Genomic DNA, 27,225 nt, shown 5'->3' on the forward strand with positions numbered 1-27,225 from the left:
ACGGCACCAAGTTATGAAGGAAACTGGTTATTCAGACAGAAAGCTTTCAGGTTGATCCAGGAACCCAACATGGATCTAGCGCTTTTCCTGGCAGTTGCTCTGGCATTCGAAATAATGTTTATGACAGGGCTGGGATGAAATAATCGACAACTGCGCAATCTCGCACTGCTGTACTCGTATCAATTTTTCATCTGTGAACTTTCTTCCCGAAGAATTCGCATGGGTTTGCTATTTACATTCGTTCTCTTCTGTCACGCAGACATCAACTTTGCTAATGAATGTGTGTCCTCTGTTTAGTGGTTTAGTGGCCCACTTTGCCAGTGTATATCTAGAACAGAAAGCAGCTTCAATTTAACACGGAAGCTTGAAGAGTAACTTTGCATCAAGCGATCTCTGCGAACGCATCATATTGACTGCATCTTCCCCGTAATTTGAAGAAATGTTGAAGATGTGCTAGTTTCGATACCAATTTCCTGTTCCGTCTAACCATGGTGCGTGATCTCAACGAACGTTCCACACATAGCTAGGTCCACCTAACGAAACGTCGTCGAGCCTTTTCGGGACACTTTGTCCCTGTTTATACAACTCATACCCACACAATCGCAGGAAGTTATTCGTACGTTCTAGGGACTATAAGAAGTAGACTGAATTTCAAGAAGGGGGCTGACGACGGCAGAGGACGTATGAAGGCTCCCTTGGTACTGCCATCATGATCACAAGGCAAGAACTGGAAGCATTAGGAAGTTTAATCTAGCTCAATCCCTGCACGCCGTCGCATTGCGAACAGCCAAACTACACATGCCGCCAACCGTACCACATCATTTGTAAGCCAGAATCTGCGACAGCGCGCGTAGATGTATAACCCAGGACAGGGGCGTAAACAAATGTTCCTCCTCAAGAAGACGTGCCAGACGTCGGCTCGCAAAACAAAGCCCTCCACGCCGTGATCGCACAAAACGGGTCTTGGCAGCACGGCCTCTTCGTGTGCCGCTGCGTGCTGTATAGCGGGGCCCCAAGGGCCACTTGTTGCCAGCTGGCCCCATGTGGCCTATTTATAAGCGTGCTCACCTCTGGCGCGCTTCGAACGCTGCGTTCACGCCACCACAGTGCGTCTGCCTGCCCGAGTTGCGTGCCTGCGCTCGGGCTAGCCCGGGCCCGTTTGCCGATCGGCGAAAGCGCGTTGATCGCAGGCGAGCGAAAGCGACGCCATCGGTCGTTCTCGGTCACGCTATGCCCGCGGGGTCACGTCTGGCCGCTACCGGTGGGGAGGAGTGGGGACGTCGATAGGGTAAGGGCGTTGCAGAGCCGCAAGGGCTGGCGCTTTACTTCGGCGGCACGAACCGAAGTCGGCCACGTTAACCACGGACTAACGACTACAGTTAACTTGTGTTTACCGGGTCACTATGATTAAGAGAAAATTAGCGCGTACTTTCGAAAGAGAAAACTAGGTCGGCGTCAGCGAAGATAGTCTGATTCGGTTGAGGGAAATTTCAAAGCCAAGAAACTGAGGTAGGAGTCGGTAAATTGAAATGAACCGGCTCCGTGTATAAATGGGATCAACGTGTTAGGCAGAGTGAAATAAAGGAGGAGGAGGAATCGTACGTTCACGTCTTGCGTGTATCTTTCTCTTTCACTTTTCTCTAGTCTCATCATTTACGCTTTTGGATTTCTAAGCCTACATGGCAAATAATACGGTGCAAAACTTTGTTTTACTCGTGCCGAAGAAATCCCGACATCAAAGCAAGCATTGCGTATGTGCTGCTTGGTCTGCCGCTCTTCAATGACAAATAATAATAATAATAATAATAATAATCATAATTCAGATTTCTCCTGTGCTCGTCGGAATTGAACCCGCAACATGCGCAGACTTCGCGATGGCGCCGTTAGATGGCGCAGCGTCTGCAGTGGGCAGTGCGAGGAGCCCGGCCGCATGCACGCTTCGGCGTTGACAACACGGTGTCGCTGGATTGCTTCAATGCTTATGGCATTCTCTTCGACATTCGCCGTGAGACAGATTCTGCCCCAATTTTCTTCCATCAGTGCCCTCTTACGTTATCGACCTTACTTGTCCCGGTTCGTTTAATTTCTTTTAAAAGGCCAGTACTCGCAGAGCCGTCCACATACGCCGACATCTGCTCGTCAAAAAGAGGCGCCAACCAATTGGGATACCGAACCGTATTGTTCGCGAAAGTTGCCGACCGACGACAAACTGCCTTCTCGAACGGAAAGCTTCGCAAATTCGGCCCCTGAAATGGCGTAGGCATATCGCAAAATAAACGCATGCGCGCTTTTCTCCTTTGAAGACACTGCGATCGTTAATCTGGCAGGACAGAAACGGTATTTATTGACTGCCCATAAAAAACATTTTTTCCACTCTGTCCAGCAGCGCCGCGTCCTCTCTACACCCCTCCCCCCCCCCCCCCCCCCCCCCGGCACCTGCGCTCCCTTTTCTTCGTCATTTTAAGTTTTCATGCGGAACACTGCTGCGGGTCCTCCTGGAAAACTTCGCGAGCGACAACACCGCGCTCTTACTAAGCAAAAGGACGAGCTCCACGGCGCAGGAGGGAGCTGCGGCTCGGGTGTCCGGCTCGAAATAAACCTCGCCCGGAGTCCCGGAAGTGCGGCATGCGTGCCGCTTCAAAGGGAATAACCGCGCGGAAAAAGAGGCGCCGCGCTTTCTCTGCGCAGTCTTCCGACGCAACAGCGCGCGCGTGCTGCCCATGGCAGCGCGAGCCCCAAATACAAAGCAAGGAGTTTGCTTTGTGCAGACAGCGGAACGAAGGTAAAGCGTTTCGTTTACATATTTCTGTCTATAACTCAATGTAAAAACACCACAAATATAGAAGAAAGCCTTGTGACCGCATCACTATGGACCTATCGCTTGGTTCTGAGCGACCACGTAAAGTACTGGAGCAAAGCGAGCGAGTGCCTTTGGTTGTGCGTGAATTGAATAACAAACTTTGCGATATTCATTTTATATCGCTACTTCACCGTTCGTACGTGCGCTAGGCACACAGCTGCTGCGTTGCCAAACGATTCGATCGCTTCCGCCTATGGTAAGGGGTCGCCGTCAGCGTTTTTAGTTTTGGTACTTTGTCATTGCACCAACGGTGACGATGGGCGCCAACCCTAAATGTGACGACATTATAGTAATATAATAAAGCGCTCAGCTGAGTGGAGGAATCTGAATTTGGGCAATCTATGTTTCTCTCCTGTGACTTGATTTTGTCGAAGACAAGACGGAACGTCCAATCGTAGAGATCCCCTTGTACGTTTTGGGATTCTGTACTTTGATCAGAACGGCTGACCTTTAGGAGAGAATACTTTGGGAAAGAAAACCTGCAAGCTTCACCGCGTACCTAAATATAGTATAGCTAGCTTGCACACAAGTCGCATGTCAGTAAGCAGGGAAGCGTGTCGATGCATATAGTGCCTGCTAAAGATCAGACAAACAGAATGACACTCCGTTTCTATTCATCGCCGTTCGCCGCTTCTAAGTAAGATATTTTGCGAGTATCTGTTTGAAAACATGCTCTGAAACGTTGTTATTGTCTTACGAGAAAACTCAGACTGGTAGAGTCTTTTTCGAAAATGTCTTTCGGACTTAAGTCAAAGTAGCGGCCGTTGTAGACCGCGACGGGGCCCAGATTTGACTTAAGTCAAATCTTTGCCCCGTCGTGGTCTGCAACTTTCCCGCACCTCATTCCGCTAACACCGTGATTTTCACTAAAACTATAAGCTGGTGTCACCTCACTGAGCGATAACAGTTTGGCAAAGCTGCTGTTTACGTTTCGCAGACACCGGTGAGTGGCCCGCCTCGACTTAGCCATCGCATCACTGGCTATCTTGTTTGGCGTTGCTACAGCTAGATCTCCATGGTGTCAGCTGCTGGAAAGCTTGAGTTAGTCACGGCACACCCACGCGCTAGCCTTGAATCGTATAGGCCCACGAACCAAACACGTGACACCGCTATACCGTTCTCCTAAGAACCTCGCATTCGGGCGTCCCTGGCGTCCGGGGAAGTCCACAGATTCAAGCCTCGTGATACATGGAGCTAGGGATAGAAAAGGGAAGGGACGTAACGTACAGAGCTTGCGGCAAACCTGCGGAGCTCACTCCATACGCACGCACTCACTCACTCACTCCCGTGGCGATCTGCCCAGGTCTCTCATTTCCCAGCCGTAAATCACACGTGCCCCTATACTATATACACTATGCGCGGTTCAAGCGTTGCAGTCCACGGGCCCACGCGGAGCCAGGCGACAACAAACACGGCTCCGGCGGTGGCGGCGAACAATACGTCAGTGGAAAAATAGGCACGGCGCAGCGGCAGTCGCTCATAACGGCGCACTGAAATAGCCACAACGCCGCCCGGAGCGGCTATTTTCGTTGGTCGGGCGCCAGGCGCGACGCGAGCTGCAAGTGGACCGAGGGCACGCATCGCGCGGACGCAGGCGAGCGGATCCGGAGAAACTTTTTGCGAAGCGGCCTTCTTCGCGAGCCAAAACAAACCCGACCAGGAAAAGAAGGTTTCCGCAAAAAGGTCTGGCGCTAGATAAGAAAAAAAATTCGGGGAGAAACCGAGAGACATAAGGAAAACAGGGAGCATGTCAACTCCAGTCGGTAGCGTCGGTTAAAAAGAGTGAGCTCATATTGGATAGCTGCGTCGCCAGGCTCCTTAATTCATGACTGATTCGGGCAAAGGGAAGCGCTGATTCTGTGCCGAAGACCTTACCGAAGACCTACACTGCACTGCTTCTTTTTCCGGGCGACATTGATACAAAGACGATGACGACTACAAGAAAGAGAACGAGCGAAAAAGAAAGATACTGGGACTCGTGGCGGCTCTGTGTACAGCAGTCAGACGGCATAGTCGTAAGCGTTGCTTGCCTTGAATTGGCCGAGATCCGCTGACTGAGCGCTTTAGGCGGCGGGAACAAAAGACACTTGGAAGTTTACGGAACCGCCTTGCTAATGTAGTGCTTTTGATTTATTAAGTGAGCTTTCGCGCGAAGCTTCTGCGCCCGAGGCTGCAGAAGTCAATTATTACGAAGAGCCTTTACATTTGTAAACCTTCGACATTTTCACCATTTGACGGAAACCAGCACGACGACGTTGCTGCCGCGAGCGTACTCAACTCGTAGCAACGAAAAAGGCAGGAAATAATTTATCGAAAGAAGAAAGAGAAGAAGCAAGAAGAAGACGTTAATCACCGTTGACCAAAGGACTGCCCGCCATAGAAGAAACGAAAGATTCAAATTAAGGATTTGTACACTTGTCCGGAGTACCGTTGTTCACCGTCGCCTTTTTTTTTTTTCCTGCGCTCAGATCCGAGGTTCAAGCCAACGCAATTTTGGGCGGAACCTGACAACTTAGAAACGATAAGGCAGAGAAAAATTGAAACAATATTTCGTATAATATAAACATTGTAGTGATTAAGCGGTGCACGTCAGGTACCGTCAAATCAAATACTATTTGTCCAAACCAATTATTCTTTGCTTCTATTCATCGCTAATAATTTTCTCCCTGCCCCCTCCATCACTTGGGTAGCGTATTAAAGCAGACGCGACAAAGAGTGGGCCCAGAACCACAGTAGCTTGTCTTTGGGGGCTGAAGAAAGAAGCGCCAAATTACCGCGACATAAGCAAAAAAATTCAAACAGGGTTTAACAATTACCTTTCCAAGAATCGACGTACAATATAATTTAGTTTCTCTGACAAGCGGGCCTTTTACGACAGCTCGAAAGCCGCGCGCTCCTTTCTATTCCAGGACGACTTGTAATCACGGAGAACTGTTATCGCCCTTGTTCTACAGCCTACGTCTTCCTTATGCGGCAGCCAGATATCTCTTCAATAGGGTTTGTTTCTTTAGTAGCAGCAGCTCTGTTTGAGAAATTTCCTCAACTAGCGTAGGATGAAAATGCGAAAAAGAAAACAATGATCAGGCGTAACAAAACGATGCTATTTTCGAATAACAGTCACCGTTATTCTCTCAAGACATGGACTTTCAATGGAGCAATTTCATTCGTTTCTTTTTCTTTCTTTTTTCTAGATCTGATGTAAATGAAATAGACCTCATTGAAAATTTACGGCTGAATGGTTCTGCTGAACGCAGCTGAGTGAATTTTTGTTTTCGTTTTCTGCATTTCATCGCATCTGTGCCGTCGTACATAAGTGACGATGTAGCGCCAAGTTGGTAAAACCAAATAATTATAAACAAAACAGACACAGCTATACAAAGCGGCTTGACTTTATCTAATGTTTTCAGGTGAATAGAAAAAGTAAATGTAAAAACAGAAAAGCAAATGAAGAGGGAGACTTAAGTGACAGTATAATTAAGCAGTTATTTCTCGATCTATTTCGCTTTCTTTTTGGTTGCTTTTTGATACAACATGCCATATTTTTTTTTGGTTGCCTTGTCCTTCCGCTTTTTTTCACCTTTCGATACTACGTGCCATCGACATTTACAACATTGCCCTCAAGAACCAATCTGGATATCATCTATTATGTCCATTACAATTAAAAAATAGGTGATAAAGCTAAATATTTTTTTCGTTCTAGCACTGCTAAAAGAAGCGGAGGAAAATTGTTATTTCCTTGTCCCACTCCTTCCTAATCACAATTTCCCAATTAGTTTTTTTCCTGGCCTTTACGCATTCGAGACCACTATCAGAACTTCCACCAGCATCGAAGTCAGTTTGCCCATATCCGTGTCTTATGGCCACCTGGGGGAACGTAAGCACATGTGAACGCTCTCACTTTTGATGACTTACATTTAAAAAAATTTAAACATAAAAAGAGCATGCACACACTGAGACAGAACGTAAGAACGCCTTCCAGGGCATTGTTCATGTAAAAGGCTCATATCAGCAGTTTTATCGTATTCCGTACTTACTGCTGGCGTTTAGCAAACTGCTCCAGAAAAGGAAAGAAAGTGTTAGCAGATTTTAGCGATTCCCCGGCTATTAACTCATTTACTCTCAACAGTATAGCAGACTCTCAGAACGAACGCAACCACTTGCGCATATACGAAGCGTAGGACGTCGTCACAGTTCGCTACGTTATTTTATTATGTGGTGTCCTGAAAGCATGCAAGGACGCCACCAGTCTCAGAATCTGTATATGGTCCACAAAACACCCCACAAATTACCATGTGTGTGTGCGTGTGTGTGTGCGTGTGCGTGTGCGTGTCTGTTTGATAGAGAGAGATAGAGCAAAGAGAGGAGAGCCAGGGAGGTCAACCAGGCATGCGTCCGATTTGCTACCCTGCACCGGGGGTAAGAGAAAGGGGGAATAGAAAGAAAGTGAGCGTAGGCAATGCGTCGGCGCGGGAGGATGGATAGGAGGACAATAAACGGTCATAAAGGCCAACGTGCTTCAAGAACTGCACTATAGTGCGCGAATAACCTTTTGGGCTACGGACGGATGTGGCCATGGTCCCAGCCATGCTCTAATCTTGTACTAGCTAAGTGACTATCACTTCTGGCGCTCAACTGCACATTGCCGTGGGAACAGGCGTTACAATCAGCGATAATCAGTCATAAGGCGAGGCTGGAACCGAAAATGAGGAGATGGCTTGACGAGGACACGACTACGGCGTAATGACACGAAGAAATGGAAAAGCGGGCACACCAAACCAATTTCGAGCTTTTAACCAGTGTCGCAGTAATGTCCACAGTAATGTCCACTGTCGCAGTAATGTTTCATGTCCATAGCACTAGTAAAAAAAAAAAAAAAGGTACACTCGAAGTGTGCGATGCTACATATAAGTGTATACAATAAACCTTCACAAATCGTTAAAGTTGTGCACAACTGCTTAGAACACTGGCAAAGAGAGGTTAAACAGTACATGCTATACCCGCAAACTGGTCGGAGGTCGAAGTTGGAGTGCCTGCTGGCTCGCACATGCTTTGGCCTTGGTGCCATCGCGATTGCCTAGGAACAGGTTTACGTCGGAGAAATGGAGGCTTCCGAGCTCACACATGAGTCTCCAACAGTACAAAAAACGTAGCACGTATACGAACACGTCGTAGTTTATACACGTGTCGGTGATTAGCGTCGCCGCGGACTCCGAGCTAACGTGCGTTTCCACTCGCGTTTTCGAAACAAGCACGCCGAAGGTAACACCTTGGCGAATGCCTTGGTTGTCGGTCAGTGGTGACACTGCGGGTTTAGTGAGCTTTAGTGAGCTGCGAGTCGAGCTTGACGGCCGGCCCACAGGAGCAGCACGGAGACACCCTGGCTGCCGGTGACTAGCGCCACCGCGGGTACCCGGCTAAAACCATGGTCGCTCTGAGCCACGCGGCTACCGCAGGAGCACGGGTGACGGTGATTTACCACACCGCGGACTCTATGCCAAGTTCGGCCGTGCTGGTTCCAGATTTCATACGGCGCAGCCCAAAGAACCACCTTAGTTGTAAGCATCAGGGGAATATAGTGCTTGGCGCCCCCGTCGTAACTCGAGCCAGACCAAGCGCCTTTCGCTGCCCGAGCACTCCGGTTAGCCGTCATTGGGTATCGGTGATTTTTAGCGCCACCACGGACTCCTAGCCATTCGACGAACTGTTTCTTTTGCCTCTACAGGAACGACGTCGTACTGCAAAGGTACCTATACCTCACCCGTCGTAAACGGTATAGTAATCAGCGGCGGGGCACGTACGGAGATTATTACCGCTCGCCATGGTGTATTTCCTCTAGATAAGAAGCGTGGCTAAAGCTGTTAATACTTTAATGCTCAGTGTTGCCGCATTCTTATGTAGAGGAAACACACCATGGCTTGTGGCAATAATCTCCGTCCGGCGAAATGCAACAGGTGTCCCGCATCTAATTACTATACCGCTTACGGTGGGGCAGGTAGGCACGTTTCGTTACGATAGTTTTGGTAGTGTTAAAACTGCCCGTTGAGGAGTTTTGTCACGCACATTACTGCCTGGGAAAATGCACGAGGCGCAGTGCTGCTACCGCTGCAGAATGCAGTATTAGTCAGCACGGCTAACAGTCCCCTCTTTCAGAAGAACTTCAGTTTGGCCCTAGTTGGTGCTTACTGCATATCATATCGACCGCTAGCAAAGACGAGGACAGGGGAAAAGAACACAAAACGACGACACGGGCGGTAACTTTCGACTGATTTATTCACGGCAACACGTGGCAATATATAGAAAAATATCACATGCGCAAAACACAGAAACAAGGCCAATCATCAACCTAGCGGGGCAACCACTTCTAAAAAAAATCTATCTCCGATTGAAACACCCTAACGGAAATATCACTAACACAGCCTTCGCCTTTCTTTCTTAGATGATATGCCTCCATGAGTTCGCGTGCAGTCTGGTCCTGGCTTCTGCTCAGAATCTTTATCACTTTGAAACATGGTTTACAGGGGAAGGCATTGCAGTGCGCAGGCAAGTGCGCCAATTCGCGTTTCGTTAACTTTTGTTCATGTTCCTGGCTCGATCATTCAGGCACCGTCCCGCCTGCCCTATGTAAGACTTACCACACGCCAGGGAGATTTCATACACAACTCCTACTTTGCATTTGGCATAAGGCTTGGCATGCTTCTTGCCACAGCCTTGCCTTCTTTTAGGGTCACCGGAGGTGCGAGCGCAGAGCCGCGCGAGCGTAAAAGGGGCTGGAAAGACAAGGGGGACTCGAAACCTGTCTGCCACCTTCGTTAGGTTGTGAGTGACCCTGTAAACATACGGTACCACTTCAGGCCTTACGGCCATAGTAGTTGTCCTTACCCTTGCTTTGCTCCTCGATCCTTTTACCTTCTGCAGGAGGGTTTCCACCACTGGCGTTACCATCGAGTCATAGAACTCTGCCGTCTTAAGACGGGAAATCTGATTGTCAAATGCCAGCTGCATCCTGGGCATGCACGACTTCCGGAGAGCCGATTCTAAGCAGAGTATCGCTACTCCTCGTTTTACAATCATTGACTGGGAGGAGTCATATGGCACCCCACTCTTTTGTACCCGAGGGGAGTACTGCCAGCACGCGTGGCCTTTAGCAAAGGAAATGCTTAGGTCTAAAAAAACGCAGGGAAACCGACCGTGTCGTCGTTTTGTGTTCTGTTCCCCTGTCCTCGTCTTTATTGACATGCAGTTCCCTATATGCCCGCTCAAATAACGCTACGCCTTTGACATGCTGCATTTCACTGAGCGGACAGATCTATAGCGTTCGGCCTTGTGCGTCTCCGTGCAGTAATGCAACAAAGGAACAAAAAAGTCGCGTTAGGCAATTGCGCTCTATTATGAAGCTGTTAGGTAGCTTTGCAATGTGACGTCGTTCCTGTGGGGGGCAAAAGAAACGGCTCGTCGAATGGCTAGGAGTCCGCGATGGTGCCAGAAGTCACCGACACTCAACGGCATATAACCGGGGTGCTGCGGTGGAGCGCCGTTCCCTATCGGACAGCGAAACGCACTTGGTCTGGCTGGAGTTACCACGCTGGTGCCCAGCTAGTACTTGGTCGCGGCAACTGCGACGGCACGAGCGACACCGGAGTGCTAAATTAGGCATGGCGTCGCAGGTCAGACGGCTGTTGGCGCGACGTACGCGGTCTGCGTGCGGGGTGCGACGCCGCAGACGCCAGCTACGCCCGGGCAGACGCCACGCTGTGCGCGCGCACCTTTCGGCGCATTGCGACATGTTAAAAATCCTCGAACGTTCGGCGAGGCCGGAATCTTTCCTATCATAATCAGTTTCTCTAAAGGCGCTCTTACGAAAAACTGCGACGCGTTAAACTGCTATACGCGTTCAGAAGCTTCGCAGTTCCTTTGGGCGGCTTACGTCACGCACTTCCTAGAACGACTGCATAGGCTTCGGCGCCAAAGCATATTCCGGACTCGTAAACTTCGAAGCCAACACACCACGAAGACTTTCTGCACACCTCCTCGCAGGGCCTGTCACGTGTCCTGCTTCTGTGCTAGACTGTTTTGACATTCCCCTTACAGTATGCCTGGCAGGTCATTACTCAGGAGGGCCATTAGCGAGGCTGCTTAATAACAAGAAATATATATATGCGTCCTTTAAGCGCTCGATGCGTTTAGGAGCTATTCATATTGCTTCGGTGAGCAGGAAAAAATTGCTTACACGGAAAAGCAAACGAGGAAGCCCAGTCCGTCTATTCGTCACGATAATGTGTTTATTCTCTTAGAATATATTTTATTTTTAAACTCTAGTACTTCGTCGGTTCATCCCACGCTCTACAAAGATTAATTAAGCGTTTCTTGTCTAAGCAGACCTTAAGCGCCTGCGGCTGTTTTTGTTATCGAAAGTAACGTTTAACTAAAGTAAGGAAGTAGAATGAAGTAACGCGGGAGCTAGAAGGCTATATATTAAAACCGCAGCACAAGCATCACAGCGCATCGAAACTAAAGAAGCTTACTTTATGGAATAATACAACAAAAAAGCATAGCAAGCGCAAGTAAAGTTCGAGGCTAGTGCAAGCATCCAGATTGTAAGTTTCTACTTAGAAACTTGTCACTTTCGGAACATACTTAAACTGCCTCACCTTGAAGTCGCTGTTGCGAAACTTCGAAATAAAAGTTGCAGCCGCCTCACATGCATGCTCTCCCTGCAGTCACTAAAAATAACGCTTCCAACGATCTGTCTTAGCGCCGCAAGGGGAAAAATTTACAAGAATTTGCTCACAGGAAACGTGAGCGTGGGGACATCACGTAATACTTTATGACTGCTGTCTGTTCGTGCTGAGCCCGAAAATTGCGATGATGAAATTGCTGCCATACAATAAAGCAAACTCAATGGCTGGTTGAACTAATGTTACACTTCCCTGCTATTACAGACCAGGTAGTGTAGTAGGCGCCAATAAAGGTTCAATATCTTCATCTACTTGAATCTTCTCTCCACATCGTGCCCGTGTGTGTAGACTTGCTCACGTTACAGAAAAATGTAACCGATTACAATTACAATTACTTCTTTCAGAAATGCGTTTGGTTATACAGTTACCAATTACTGCACAACAAAAGTCATCCAACAGTTACTAAAAAGTAATCGATTACTTTAACGTTACCTTCCTCCCTACTTTTATAGCCATTGCACAAATAACGTAGATAGAACGAGCTAGGCTGGTTCTTTCATTGCCTCTCTGCAGTCCCTTCACATGCTGTTTAGATTCACTGAGAATTGGTTTCGAAATTTATTTCGGAAACCTTCATCCGTTTCCATGTAAGGGCATCTGCAACGACACTGAAACCTCGCTCGATATGCGCGCTGGAGAGAAGGGCCTTGCTGTGACGTACGAACGCCTTGCTTAAAAGATTGTGGCTACTCAGTGCCACGATGCTCGGGTCTGGGTTCCCTGTGAAGCGTTGGGGCTAGGAAAAGGCACTCCCGATAGGGCCAGTGAAGTTCAGAAAGAAAATCGTCTATATGTGATTCCCTAGCATCAACGTCCGAAGTGGCCATTGCTATCGAGCCATATAAAAGCGCTGTTTCAATATTTCGGCCAACATTTCGTGGACCTACTCCTGGCGCCTTTCACTTGTTAGTCACTGATGACTAACTGTAATCGAAGCCAGCAAACGCTCACGTTTCTTCAAAATGGGAGCAAATCTATAATGTAAGTCCTATAAAGCTGCATAATATTCATCCCTCAGACCTAAAAATACTGTTCGTGTGTTAAAATCACAAACATATGTGTACATGAGTCACGTTTTTATATCAAAAAGATAGATACGTACGCGTTTAAAGGCCAGAAACTTCTGTCTATATTAGAGAAATCATAAAGTGCACTGAGCGAAGAATTGAGGAGCAAATCTTACTAAAGGTAATTCCAAGAGAGAGAGAGAGAGAGAAAGCTCGAGGGTCGAACTTCCAAGAAAGGTGCGCAAATCTGCAAGCCTACCATGCTCAAGTGATCGAGGGATGGCTGCAGGATGCTGACCTTGGGAAGAAGGTAACCCAGGTAAATGTTTTCAGCCCTTTGACAATTCTAATTCCCGCCAAATTTAAGTGTTTAGGGCTGCGTGACCTGTTATAGCTTGTTTCGTTAAACATGTAACGGTTACACGTACTTGGCTATTGAAAAAAGTAATTCCCTTACAGTGAGCGTTACCGAGTTCCCAGAAAACGTAAGTAATTACAATGAATAAATTACATGCAATTGGTTACGTACAAGTGTGGTGGTATAGTTAACCTTGTTTGCAGTTATGGGGCCAATTTTGTTTTCATATCGAGACGATAGACAGCAGCTAGCTGGACAGCGTGATGAGATTTTAGTGCACAAGAACGCCGCGGAAAAGCACCGAATCAGCTAAACTACATTCGGAATGGCTTAAGGAAAACGAGGAAAAAACAAACAAACAAACAAAGGAGGAAGGAAGCAGCTCTGCCTGGGGCTATTTGGCATGGAAGTGGTGGTAAGGGGTGACGAAGACCATCAAAATCTGAACTTATACCATGCCTTAATCCCGGCATTGTAGTTAATAGACTAGGCGTCATTAAGCGCTTCTCGATGAAACGCAACCCTAGCAACGCGGAAACCCATCTATCTATCTATCTATCTATCTATCTATCTATCTATCTATCTATCTATCTATCTATCTATCTATCTATCTATCTATCTATCTATCTATCTATCTATCTATCTATCTATCTATCTATCTATCTATCTATCTATCTATCTATCTAACTATCTATCTATCTATCTATCTATCTATATATATATATATATATATATATATATATATATATATATATATACACACACATGTGTGTGTGTGTGTGTGTGTGTGTGTGCGTGTGTGCGCGCGTGCGCGCGTGCGTGTGCGTGCGGGCGTGTGTGTGTAAACGAGAAGAAAGTGGGTTAACCGAGGGGCCCAATATTTATTAATGATATTGTTGCGTATACTCTGCTGAAGTATACACACTGAATGGGGATCCAGGCGTTTGTCCTTCACGAAACGAAACCGTTGATGCGCGATGCCGAGACGAACCTCGTTCTCTTCTTCTTTTGACCCCTTGCTGTGCCACTGCTTGTGGCACTACCCCCTCATCAAAAAAATAAATAAATAAAAGAATGAAAACATACATAGGCTTGACGTGAGAGCACCGAGATGGCCTAGGACTAACACATAGGCTATAGTAACAATCACTGTGGTGTGCGATAAAGTCACAAGACACTGAGGGACGAGCAACAACAAAAACTAACCTAAGCGGCTGAAGACGTCGAATTTTAGCGGCTATGATACGGTTTCAACCGCACAACATGCACAATCTCAGATTGCGGTTGTCGACGTCGGGGAGGCTGGCTTCCGTCAGGAAGGACTTCGCAGTTCACGTCACTAATCCGCTGCAACACTTTGTAAGGTCCGAAGCAGCGACTCAAAAGCTTCTCGGATAGTCCTTTTCGGCGCACGGGAGTCCAGACCAAAAGTTGATCGCCAGGTTGGAACTCGACTTGTCGATGGCGGAGATTGTAACGTTGTGCATCGATGCTTTGTTGTTTCTTTATGTGCACTCGGGCAAGCTGACGGGCTTCTTCCGCTCGTTGCACGAAGAGTTCGGCATCTTGGGCGAGATCGAGGTGATCGATGTTGTCGCATGGCAGCATTGCTTCTAACATAGTCTGCACTTCACGGCCGTAAACGAGGTAAAACGGCGTGAAGCGTGTTGTTTCTTGCGTAGCAGTATTATACGCAAACGTTACGTATGGGAGTATCTCGTCCCACGTCTTGTGCTGTACGTCTACGTACATAGACAGCATGTCAGTCATCGTTTTGTTCAGTCGTTCGGTCAAGCCGTTTGTCTGCGGATGATAGGCAGTTGTCCATCGATGGGTTGTGCAGCTGAGTTTAAAAACGTCTTCAATGAGCTGCGCTGTAAAGGCTTTGCCTCGGTCTGTGATGACGTGCGATGGGGCGCCATGACCTAGGACGATGTTCTGTATGAAAAACTGGGCAACCTCGGAAGCTGTGCCTCTAGGCAACGCCTTTGCCTCAGCATATCGCGTTAAATAGTCTGTGGCGACGATTACCCACCTGTTGCCAGAAGATGACAGTGGAAACGGGCCCAGAAGATCCATGCCGACCTGGTCGAAAGGTTTGCCAGGTGGATCAATCGGATTCAGCAATCCCGCAGGCTTCACAGCTTGCGACTTTCGGCGCTGGCGTTCACGGCAGGCTTGGACGTACCGCCTAACACACTCGGCAAGTTTCGGCCAGTAGTAGGATTTGCGCACTCTATCATCTTATGCTTGTGGCACTACCATTGAAAGAGTGATCGACTACGCAAGTCGCACACTCTCGCGTGCAGAGACCAACTACACCACTACGGAGAAAGAGTGTCTTGCCGTCGTATGGGCGCTGGCCAAATTTCGACCTTACCTCTACGGCCGCCCATTCAAGGTTGTAACCGATCATCACTCGTTATGTTGGCTTGAAAATCTGCGGGACCCTTCTGGACGACTGGCACGGTGGAGCCTACGTTTGCAGGAGTACTACGTGACCATCGTGTACAAGTCAGGCCGCATACACGAAGACGCTGACGCACTCTCGCGCGCCCCTATGGACACTACCGACCAAGACATTGAGGACGACGGCGTTTTCCTTGGGGCCGTAAGCGTTACTGATTTGTCCACACGGCAGCGCGCAGACAACTCACTACGACCTATATTCGAACATCTGGAAGGACGAAACCTATCAATACCCCGCACCTCCACCAAAATGTCGCGTATACTCTGCTGAAGTATACACATTGAATGGGGATCCAGGCGTTTGTCCTTCACGAAACGAAACCGTTGATGCGCGATGCCGAGACGAACCTCGTTCTCTTCTTCTTTTGACCCCTTGCTGTGCCACTGCTTGTGGCAATATCATACGAAACCAACAAACAAAGACACCAAGGACAACACAGGGGAAATTACATGCACTTACTAACTAGAAATACAGAAATAAAGAAAGCATATATATATATATATAGATATATATATCAACGTTAGCCTGTCCTTGTGTCCACTGCATGGACGAAGGCCTCTCCTTGCGATCTCCAATTACCCCTGTCTTGTGCTAGCTGATTCCACCTGGCGCCTGCAAATTTTCCTAATTTCATCACCCACACAGTTTTCTGCCGTCCTCGATTACGCTTCCGTTCCCTTGGCACCCTTTATGTAATTGTAATGGTCCACGAGTTACCTACCCTACGCATTGCATGGGCCTGCCTAGCTCCCTTTTTGTCAACTGGAATATCGGCTAGTCGCATTTACTCTCTGATGTACACCGATGTTTCCCTGTCTCTTAACGTATATACGCCTAACATTTTTCGTTCCATCGCTCCTTGTGCGGTCCTTAACTTGTTCACTCCAACACATTTTTATTCTTCTGTAAATTTCCTCCTCATGATCAGGGTCCCCTGTGAGTAATTGACCTAGACTAACATACTCCAGTGCAGACTCAAGAGGCTGACTGCCGGCACGGAATTCTTGTTCCCTTGCAAGGCTATTGGGCATCATCTTTCATTTCTGCATACTATTCTTCAACTCCAATCTGACACTTTCTCGGTTAATGTCCTCAATCATTTGTTGTAAATCGTCCCCACTGTTGCTGAATCGGACAATGTCATCTGCAAACAGAAGGTCGCTGAGATGTTCGCCGTTGATCCTCAATTCTAAGCCTTTCCATTCTAATAGCTTGAATACTCCTTCTAAGCATGCAGTGAATAGCATCGGAGAGATTGTGTCTCCTTGCCTGACACCTTTCCTGATAGGTATAAAGTTCTACTTTTCTTGTGGAGAACCAAGGTAGCTGTGGAGTCTTTGTAAATATTTTCCAAGACATTCACGTATGCCGCCTGTATTTCCTGTGCATCGTGTCTATAAAGAATCGCGCCTTGCGTATGCACGCACGTGAGCAGGCTGTTACGAAACCACAGGAGCCGGGCGCGAACCTCAAAATAGCCGTCGCCGCCGACGCGACCCTGTCACTCAGAGGTCCGGTGGTGGAGTCCTGCAGAATACGAATGACCGTGTCCCCTCAACGCCTGCGAGACGACGCCTATAGAAGAGGCGTGCCGTTGCTTGTTTTCGCTTTCTCTTCCCCATCTTTCCTGTTTCTTTTTTCTGATTTTTCTTTATTTGTTGCTCTGGCTGTCGCGACGAGACCTCGACCCAGACACGGCTGACGTCGCACGTGGTGCATAACCGCGTCTTCGGCGAACGCGGATCGAAGGCCGAATGAATGCGCGGCTATAAACAGCGTGTGCGGTTTGCGTATGTCGCGGGCGACAAGCGGAAACGGCGTCTTTTCTTAAACGTTTCTAGCTGAAATGGCGACTTCTTCCAGCACGTAGGAGAGTTCGCAGATATACGAGGAGAAACTTGCAGCACCATATATATTGTAGCATAACGGCTGCAAAAAAGGTGAAGCGTGAGAGAGAGAGAGAGAGAGAGAGAGAGTGAGAGAGATTTTATTTACATGAAATGCGGAGAGGTCGACCTGAGCTAAATTTTTGCTCAAGCAGCACTGAGCGTCAAAACACGCGAAAGTCGAAGCTCCAAACTCCTACTAAATACTTCTATTGCGCAAAGATCGTTTCTTCAGTGACCGGCGTTCGGGTGCCTGCCACTCAGGAAGCGATCGGCATAATAACGAAACGGTCACAGGTGCGACGGGCCAATCGCGAACAGCTCTCTGTCAATAATTAAAGTGGAGCAGGCTCCATAATAACGTGTGCCTGTCGCCACAAGTATCAAGCACGCTTTATGCTTAAGCGAAGAGAATGTTACACAATACCCAAAACGAGAACTCTTATTTCCTCCTAATTTATCGAAGAAAATTTTTTTTTGAGCGGACGATTCTTTCGTCTCCCACTGCACGGGCAAGCGACAACAGCCGCCTCTTCCGCAGCAGCGGCGACGGAGCTTTCGAACATCCTCCAAAAGGCGACGACGCCGGCTGCGACCTCGACCTCCCCGCCTCAGTGGCCTCCTCGCCGCGCACGACGCCGCCGCCTCGGGGACAGTCGGCTCCTGAAGCGCAGCCAAAGCCAACATCGCCACGCGCTGGCCGATACACTATACCACCCGTCGATGAGGAAAGGGGATGAACCACCGCACGGCGAGGAAGGGCGCGGGCAGACCAAGCGAAGCTCTCTCTAAAATGGATCCAGGTCACGCAGCTCGCTCGCCCTCGCCTTCAGGCACCCAACCCAACCCGTCCCGTCTTCTCCTCGTTCGACCCGATTCCTCGCGCACAGCGCAGGAGAGGCGGCTGGGGGTCGCCGGCTATCGGAGAGATCCTGTTGCGCCGCTCTGACGTCAGCCGTGTCGTCAGCAGCAGCAGCAGCAGCGGTGCGAAGGCGAGAAACTCTTCAGGTATCCAGCCGGCGAGAGCACGCCCCTCCCTTAAGTCGGCGCTTCTCGCGAGGAGTGGGCGCGGGGTGCGAGAAAGCACCGACGCACACTTTGTGTTTGAGTTGTTCTCGGAAGGCCTGCCTTTGTGTGTGCCATTAGCGACTCCATTTTCGCCGACCGGGAGAGAGTGAGAGAGAGCGAGAAATATCGAAAGTCAAGCAGATTAGGCGCTAGGCGATCAAGTTGCTGGGATGCAGTGGTCCTGAGGATGCGGATTAAAAGGGCGTAGGCGCGTGTTTGTGCGTGCGCGCGTGTCCGTGTGTGTATGTGTGCGTGGATGCACAGACAAAACGCGCAAATCAAACCACGCTTTCGTAATCTGGAATGCCGCCCTCGTCTTCAGTTTCCGTGAATAAAGCTTGTCGGTCACCTCGCGCCGCTTCACTCCCTGAATTGTCACAGAGATACGTGATGGAGCTCTCAACGGCGAAGAAGCGCGTGTTTAACAGCGCTCCCTTTCTTCGCGTCTTGTGGGTGAGCCCAGTGTCCCGAAAAATTATATTTTGCCATCTATATATGGTGGACACTTTTGTGTCACCCATCCCAATTTCATGCGCAGAGATGACCGCTATACACCGCATTGAGGGGGATAGACGACCAGACGTTGTCCAGGTCGACACAACGTGTTGTAACACGAAGCTCGGCAGTCAACGCGTATGAAGCTTTGAAGGCGCTTCTGCACTTTTATGAGGTCGACTGACCTTCACGAATGCAAGTGACGGAATGAGACTTCTTTTTTTTTTTTCGAACTGGCAACATTATGAGTTTTGCTCCCTCAGACTTTATTGGAACGGCCTGCTGCTCAGTGGCCTGGTTTCCTTAACTTTCGTCATCTAATTGACGGCACCATTATCCTCACGTAATGTGTTCCGTTCGGTTGGATGTTGGTGAGGGCAGACGAGGGAGGGATGATGGTGTTGCTTCAGGCGGTGTTTGCCTGGCTTTCACTGAAAGCAATCGTTGCTACAGAGGGGCTCTTTCTTTAAGGGACAGAAGACTCTCTAACCGTTCACAATCACAAAGAAATGGGAGAACACCTACTTGCGTAATAGGTACTTCCGGAAACACGACGTTCCGCACGAGTTAGCGGGGAACACGTCTGCTCGCCAAACTTCCAACTAATTCCACGCTCCGTGCCATAAAGTCCGGTTCATCAATTTCCCAATTGGCATTCAGCCCGCTGTAAGTCTTGTAAAGCTTAATTTCGGGCTCCTTCTCGCATTTATGTTTAACTTGCTTTTCTTGCTTTTTTGAGAGAGAGAGGAGGTTACACATGTTGCCGGCCTCAGTTCATACATCCTACACTGTATGGCAGCCCAACTTAACGCCCTACTAGCGGGCATCCGAGCCAAGAACTGTACGAGGTGCTAATGTGCGCCGCTGCGGAATCAAAGAATATTTCCGAGAAGGTGACGCGATAAACTGAAAATGGAATAACTAGAAGCTAATTACCTTATGAATTCGGCAGGAGACGTGTACGTGAGCGTGGCCTCCGTAGCGCTCCATTCAGTATAACGTGATTATTGGAAGTGGTTACTATGATGATGTCCGCATCTATAAAGCCGCCCAGTTGCTGTTTCAATAAACCCACTGCTCGATCTAGCGCATCGCCGTGTGTCTCCGTGTTAGTCATGCATTTCGTCGTTTACGCGCTAGATAACATTAGTCTAAATAAACGTGAGCGCTTGTCCTCGTCTGTTTCACGTGCCTTTGTCAAATTATTTGCACTTAGTTTTCCTCCAGTCAACATGTCAGACCGACTAGCCCCACAGCGTCCCTCTGAAACGTGCGGCTCGGCAATCGCCAACTGGCCCAAACCAAGATTTCTGTCCCCAAGCTTTCTTCTTCTTTCTGTTATACATCTCCCTCTCCCGTACAAGGTTCGCTCGTCGCGATGTGAAGGGATCATCACGTGTCTCCGCAAAGTGCAGCAAAGCGCGAGATTCGACGAAGGTGGAGAATAGGGCGCGAAAAAATAAAGGAACATGGGGCGAGGTTTCCTCGCAGGCTTATACGCGCAATGCCCATTTCAACGGCTGGTGGGCTAAAAGCAGTCCTGAGCTCTTATCGCTCCTTTCGGCGAAAGAACGTCGATCGGTTTGTCTTTCTGCTTCCAGCGAGGAGGAGAAGAACGTAGCGACGACGTTGGCCCCGCACTCGATGGTGAAGCCTTTCTTTGCTCTGCTGAGCTTCGGTGGGTGGGTCGAAAGCCTCGCAGACAGCGTTGTTTTTACGTGGGTGCGATCCACAAACGACCGCGCACTTATATTTGCGCGTACCTGTGCTTTAGCTTGCGCCGAAGGTCAATCCGCAACTGCGAAGATTGCCGTTTTCATTTTTCCTTTGTTTCTTGTTGTTTTCTCTAAATCTCAGTTATTAGCGCGGATATGAAAGCCTGCTAAAATTATCCTTGAGCTTACGATGGGTGGCACAAAGAAAAAAGAAAGCAGTGCAACGCCTTAAGAAATAGATGAAAGCTTTCTTTTCCTTTTCTTTAGAAATTGCTGTGAATTCCTTTGTTTTTAAGTAAAATAGACACTACAGAGAAATTAAATGAGCAACGCCTTTCAAAAACAAATTGTTAGACTATCGCTTACCAGAATCACACCTGGTAAAATTAGCACGCACCAAATGACATACTTGTAATTTTCATTTGGACACCTCCTTTTTTTTTCCTCCAGACTGCCCGTTCCTTAGAATTACGAACAGCGACAATATCATCAACGTTTTACGCTCCATTAATAGCACAAGCTTCGTTTACCTTTCGGCACTAAGGCGCAGAAAAGTAATATGAAAGAAACAAAGGAAAACTCAAATAGGGAGCTCTGTCCAACGCTGACACTATTTCAACGTCAACAACTTGTCTGGTTCACCTAAAGCCCCGGTCGTACACAATGACGTGTGAAATAGACTGCCCTTGTATTTATATTATTTTCCTTTCTTTTTAAGCCATTTAAGTGATCGTTGCATGCCGAGAAAATACGCAACGCGTTTCTTAAGCAGGGAATTTATGAAAAATCGTGCCCTATAGTGGCACGCTAATTAAGCAAGCTGTGACGATGGCTTTTCTTCGATTACTGGCCGCGGCGGAGGGGCAGTGGTAGGGTGGCTAGAAGGGGAGGTGTGAATACCGGCGGCGCTTTCCTTCGGGCGCGCGTGACCCCCTTGCGCACCGATGCCACCAGGGGGAACGTGGCGCTGCCGCTCGCGGCGTGGTATTACGGCGTGGTACTCCCACGCTGGCCTGCGCCCTCCGCTGCCAGTTGGTCTCGTCGCCTGTTTTGGAGTGTTCCTCCCGACATTCCGTCATTCGAGGGCGAGATGCTGTGAACCACCAAAGTTATATTGAGCACCTCAGCGACGCACGGCTAGTTTATTACATTGCAGGTTATGTGGCGAGAAGGCGTGTTTTGCCCACACATTGTGAAGACTGCGAAGCACCATAAAGGCAATATCCCCAGAGAGCTTCCACCAGAGGCATCCAAAGAGTGGGACCTTGAGGGCCTTTTATATCCCTCAGAATCGTTCTATAAGCTGGACAATGCCCTTGAAAACAAGCTCACTCGTTTATTCAGTGTAACACCCGCCATGGTTGCTCAGTGGCTATGGTGTTGGGCTGCTGAGCACGAGGTCGTGGGATCGAATCCCGGCCACGGCGGCCGCATATCGATGGGGGCGAAATGTGAAAAAACCCGTGTACTTAGATCAAGGTGCACGTTAAAGAACCCCAGGTGGTCAAAATTTCCGGAGCCCTCCACTACGGCGTGCCTCATAATCAGAAAGTGGTTTTGGCACGTAGAACCCCATAATTTTTAATTCAGTGTAACACGCTAGCATGCCGAAGCTGCGGCCGAGATTTTGCAGTCAATTGGTTAAATGTCAAAGATTGGTTGCCTAGACCATTCTGCTACCCTGACAGCCTCAGTTATACGTTTTTATTGCCTCGCAAGGATTCACTTTTTGCTTAAAGGTGTCAATCAGCAGAGCAGTGAGAAGAAACGGAAAACACTGAAACCTTGTGTGTTGTAAATTTTTTTTGCTCACTTGTAAATAAACGATTTCATGACCAGATCTGCTGCTTCACTGTCTGCAATCATAGTAAATTCCTTATATGAGCGTCAAAATGACATGCTACAGGTCTGCAAGCGCAGACAAAAAGTGGTTTGTAAATACGTCCAGACTTTATCAGGTAATGTCTGCAGTTTACAAGTCTTACGGCACGCATAGGGTGATTGACTGCTGATCTCGAGTACGACGGTCGCATTTTCAGGGAGGCGATATGCAAGGCGCCCGTGTGCCGTATGATGTCAATGCGCGGTAAAGAACCCGAAGTGGTCGAAATTATTTCGAAGCTGCCACTAGCTCTTAACACCCAAAGTCAGCTCACGAAATGCGCACAGACAAAACGCGTTTGAATCTCGATACAGTGTGAACTGGGCCCGTAAAATTTCACAGGAGTAATGATTTGGGCTGACATAACATTGTTTTCATGATAAAGATTCATTCTTTGACGCTCGCAGAAAGCGCGGGATACCCGAAACAGGCTCACTTTCACTTCGGTGGTAGAGATGCAGCCGACGCGAGGCTGGCGAGGCGCTCATTTCGGCTGCGTGCTTACCCCGCCTTGGTCAACAGCGCCGCCCCGCGGCATCGGTGCGCTGTGGGGTCACGTTTGTGCCGCCGGTATTCACACCTCCCCTTCTAGCCACCCTAGCAGTGGCAGTGGCGTTCCGCAGGTGACAGGTTCGACTCCCGGCCACGGCGGCCGCATTTCGAAAGGCGCGAAATGCAAAGACGTTCGTGTACTCTGATTTGGGTGCCGGTTAATGAGCTCAGGTGGCCAACAGTAATGCGAAGCATTGCACTACGACGCCCATAACAGCCCCAATGTGGCATTAGGGAGATCAATCAATCAATCAATCTATCTATCTATCTATCTATCTATCTATCTATCTATCTATCTATCTATCTATCTATCTATCTATCTATCTATCTATCTATCTATCTATCTATCTATCTATCTATCTATCTTATCTATCTATCTATCTATCTATCTATCTATCTATCTATCTATCTATCCCTATTTTTGTTCGATATCTTCCAAAGGAGTGAGAGTGCGGGTAGACTCGGCTAAGTAAACCACATATATACGCAAGCGCTTACTGACAATTAAAGGCGCATCATCGCAATAGGTGCAAAGTGGGAAGAAGCACGAAAGAAAAGACTACGATAATACGATTAGCTGCGCAAATGATACATTATTTCTCTCTAGGGAAGGGCAATCGAAGGTGCGCTGACGTAAGAAGCGTGCTCCTAAACGGAATAGCACATGGGGCTTCGAGCACCTTCCGTGATGCTTTCTTTGAGCGTTTCCAAGACGGCATTCTTTGTCGCTATTTCTTTCTCCTTTACTGCCTCTCTGCACGCAGGTCCACGTTTTGCTTCTTTAAGTCACGCTTTCGCTTCTGTTTTTCTTTGGATAGTGTATCGAACGAATCGTGCAACCATCTCCGCCACACGAGAAGAAAAAAAGGAGAAAGAAAAAGAGACTTCCAGGTGGGTGTTTTGTTCGGCCGGCCCAATTTCTCCGAAATAACTATCAGCCTCGTCGTGCAGAGCCAATCGGGCGTTTTGGAGCAACTCGGTCTACGTCTTGAAAGGACACGAGCAGAACTTAAAAAGAAAGAAAGAAAAAGTAAGGAAATAAAGAAAGTTAATGGGCATCCTGGGCGTGCTGCTCGTCCTGACTTGAGGGAGACCGCGAAGTCCATTTATGTGTGTGTGTATATATATATATATATGCTGTAGCGCGCCAGATTGAGTTGCAGCGCAGCGAGTGCGGCGCAGAACGGCATATTTGCCGTGGCCCGCCACGAAGACGAAGCTAAAGCAAAGCGAAACAGAGGCCCCGTGTGCAATCGGTGACGCGCGCGCGGGTCTTGTGTTTCCGCAAGAAAACAGGCTGCTTGGCTGTTTTTCGTTCAGGGCTGAAAAACCAACAAACAAATAATGGGCAAAAATAAACGGGGTTACGGAAAAAAAAAATACTACCGCAGTGAGAGAAGGCGCCTACATGCCCGGAATTTCGGCCAAACCGCTGCATTGAAGTGACTTTATTTAGACAGTGGCTCACACATGCGTGCTTCGGTCATCCATGGATATGCAGATGCGCGGCGTCCGTGCAGCGTGCGTTTGAAGCTACAGATTGGGCGGAATGAAAACGGAACGAATGAAGAAGGGGATTGGACTCGAGGTGATCAAAATTTGTTTGCAGCATTACTTTCCTTCTGCCCAACGCGTTATAGCAGTAGTGATATATAGAAAAAAAAAAAGAGACTCGTTCCCGCGTTGCATTTTGCGATTACCGATAGAGCGAGTGAGAGAAGAGAAAGAACAAACACAAAAGAGTGTAGCGACGTTATACTGTACTGTATACAACGAGGACAAGGGAAACTATCAGAAGACGAGAGGGACAGCGGAACACAAGGTAAAGATTTAGATTTTAGTGCATAAGGTTAAGGCGTACGACGTTCAACCACGGTCTCTCGTTCGTATTCTTGGCTCTTTCTGAAGTATAGCAAGCGCAGCAGTGGTCTCTGCAGAAATGCGAACAGTGTGGGCCGCCGTAAAGCTTGCCTAGAGCACGCCGAAAGCTGCTCAGGATAAAGGAGCGCGCGAAGTTAACCAAAGTTGCCTTACTCTGATGAAGAATGAGCCCCTCATCGTAGAATGTGTATTTTCTCTTTTTTTTTTGTGTGTGTAAACTGAACGACTACTCGCTCAGATAAACATTAAACATATATCGGACATTGGTTCATCTACCGCGTTGCCGAGCACGAGGTCGCGGAATCGATTCCCAGCCGCGGGTGTCACTTTCCGATGGGGGTTAGCTGCACGTTCGCTGCACGTTAGCGCACCTTAAGTAATCAAAATTATTCCGGTGTGCCCCTCCATAATGCGTCTCTCAAAGCTTAAGTGCTGCTTTGCGGCGTTAAACGCCACGAATAAGACATTCCTTCGCGAATCAGATATTTCTTGATAAATCAGACAGACATTCCTTCGAGATACTAGTGCGCTTCCATCTCAAGAGAACCCTGGACTCCCGCTGCTGATATGTTGACCTCTAACGCGGTGTGCCCTGCTGACGTATACGTTTATTGCCGAAACCAGCCTGCATCCTACACATTGTAAACATCCCTGCTCGCTGGGCGAAGTTCCAGAAAATAAACAAATAATAAAGTATTCCTCTTAACGGACGTCAGCAAGTCAAGGGGGAAAATACACTTTTGTCAACCTAGGGCCCAGGCAAACATGGCTACAAATCACTGCATGGGAGCTTATAGATTTTTGCAGAGGTTTTTCTTTATCACAGCGCCTATCTTCAGTGTTCGAAGCATACATGCAATGATTTGATAAGGCCTGCTTTTCTCCTTTTATATTGTCTCATTTTGTTTCATGTTTCTACTCAGTTGTCTTCCTTTATATATACACGAGCACGTTTTCTTATATCGAATCGATGATGATAAATAAGTTACCTACATGCAACAGGCGTCGGTACACAACATGGCGCCCATTATATAGTTCCTTTCTCTACGTCCGGTACATCTACGTTTGTCGCATGATTGGCGGTTAAAAGCCGAACTGGTGTTAAAGTTCACTATAGTATAGCTCTATACTGCGTTACAGTTTCAGTGGATTCACGAGCTGTTTATACTCCTTGCCCCTTAGATGTATCAGCTTCTCCAAAATGTGGGGAGCCCGCCGAGGAGGCCGAGAGGTTAAAGCGATACAATGCTAATCCATTGTGTACTGCCCGTGTGAGTTAGAGCCCCATCCTCAGCGCTTATTTATTTATTTATTTATTTATTTATTTATTTACAATTACCGCAAGGAGAGATATGTATCAGCTGCACGAAGTCAATCAGGCGCGGTGGTCGAGAAGTTAAGCCAAGGATTGATAATCCATTGGGCTCTGCCCGCGCGGGTCAAACAACGTAGTTTTACAGTTATTTTTATTTCAAGGCTATTTAGCGAAATAGGAGTGACGTATCATATTCAAGAAGATCTGGTCAGGTCTGTTCTACGACGGGGTTGGATCAAAAAGATGAACAGACGTCGTTTAGGTCTCAGCTGAGTTAGAAGGCAAGTATTTCAGCGTATAAATGAGATGGATACACGGTGGTCTCATGTGGGTCTCTTGTTTAACAGAGTTACTTCTTTATTCAATTGTATTTAGAGTACCACGGTTACTCTTAGCAAATATTGCATGCGCGTTGGTTGTTTCGTTCCAGAATAGTTGCATAAGAAGAATAGTAGAGGAACGTTTTAAGGTATAGGGGTATTACTCAGGCTCGCGCGTGCGCACCTGACCCTTCTCTGGATCGCACAGCGCCGATGGAGCGGCAGTCGCTTGCTAGCACTTTCGCAGCAGCCCTAGCAGTCAGAGCTGTGACCCCTAACCCGCGGTTCGCAGTGAGTTGCGACCACGGCGGGTTCAGGCCAGGGGGGACAGGGTGGGTCTCGACCTAAGGTGTTTATTCACCTTAGAGTACATGTATACCAACTGACAACAACAGCAACAACACATACAAATACAACACAAAAACCACAGCGGCGGAGCATTCCGCACGTCTGGGGTGAAACAAACCGCACAATGTGGGAACCACAAAAGAGGCTGATAAGGGTTCAGCTCACCCAGAGTGGATCCGCGCTCGGCCCCTGGGGCGGTCAGTCGCACACAAAGGCCGGGCGCAACAGGGGGACGGCGTGCGGCGGTCTCAGCGGCTGAGTTGAGATGCGGCCTGTCGCAAGCTCTTCAGCCGAAAGACGACGGTGCATCGGGGGAATAGCACTTCTCCCCGA

The 27,225-nt window shown here is 48.2% G+C and overlaps 1 protein-coding gene across 3 annotated transcripts in view; it reads right to left on the reverse strand.

Annotated features, from left to right (window-relative positions):
* Positions 1-27,225, reverse strand: part of Pka-C3 (Protein kinase, cAMP-dependent, catalytic subunit 3) — a 163,497-nt gene that overhangs the window by 38,980 nt on the left and 97,292 nt on the right. Inside the window, exon 1 of one of the 3 annotated variants that reach the window (XM_055077062.2) lies at positions 4,140-4,261. The exons of the other annotated variants lie outside the window; for them this stretch is intronic. The gene's annotated coding sequence lies outside the window, so the exon portion shown is untranslated. Of the gene's footprint in view, positions 1-4,139; positions 4,262-27,225 lie in introns of those variants that run through there. 3 annotated transcript variants of the gene reach the window in all.

The sequence above is a fragment of the Dermacentor andersoni genome, chromosome 2 (assembly GCF_023375885.2).
Source record: "Dermacentor andersoni chromosome 2, qqDerAnde1_hic_scaffold, whole genome shotgun sequence".
NCBI lineage: Eukaryota > Metazoa > Arthropoda > Arachnida > Ixodida > Ixodidae > Dermacentor > Dermacentor andersoni.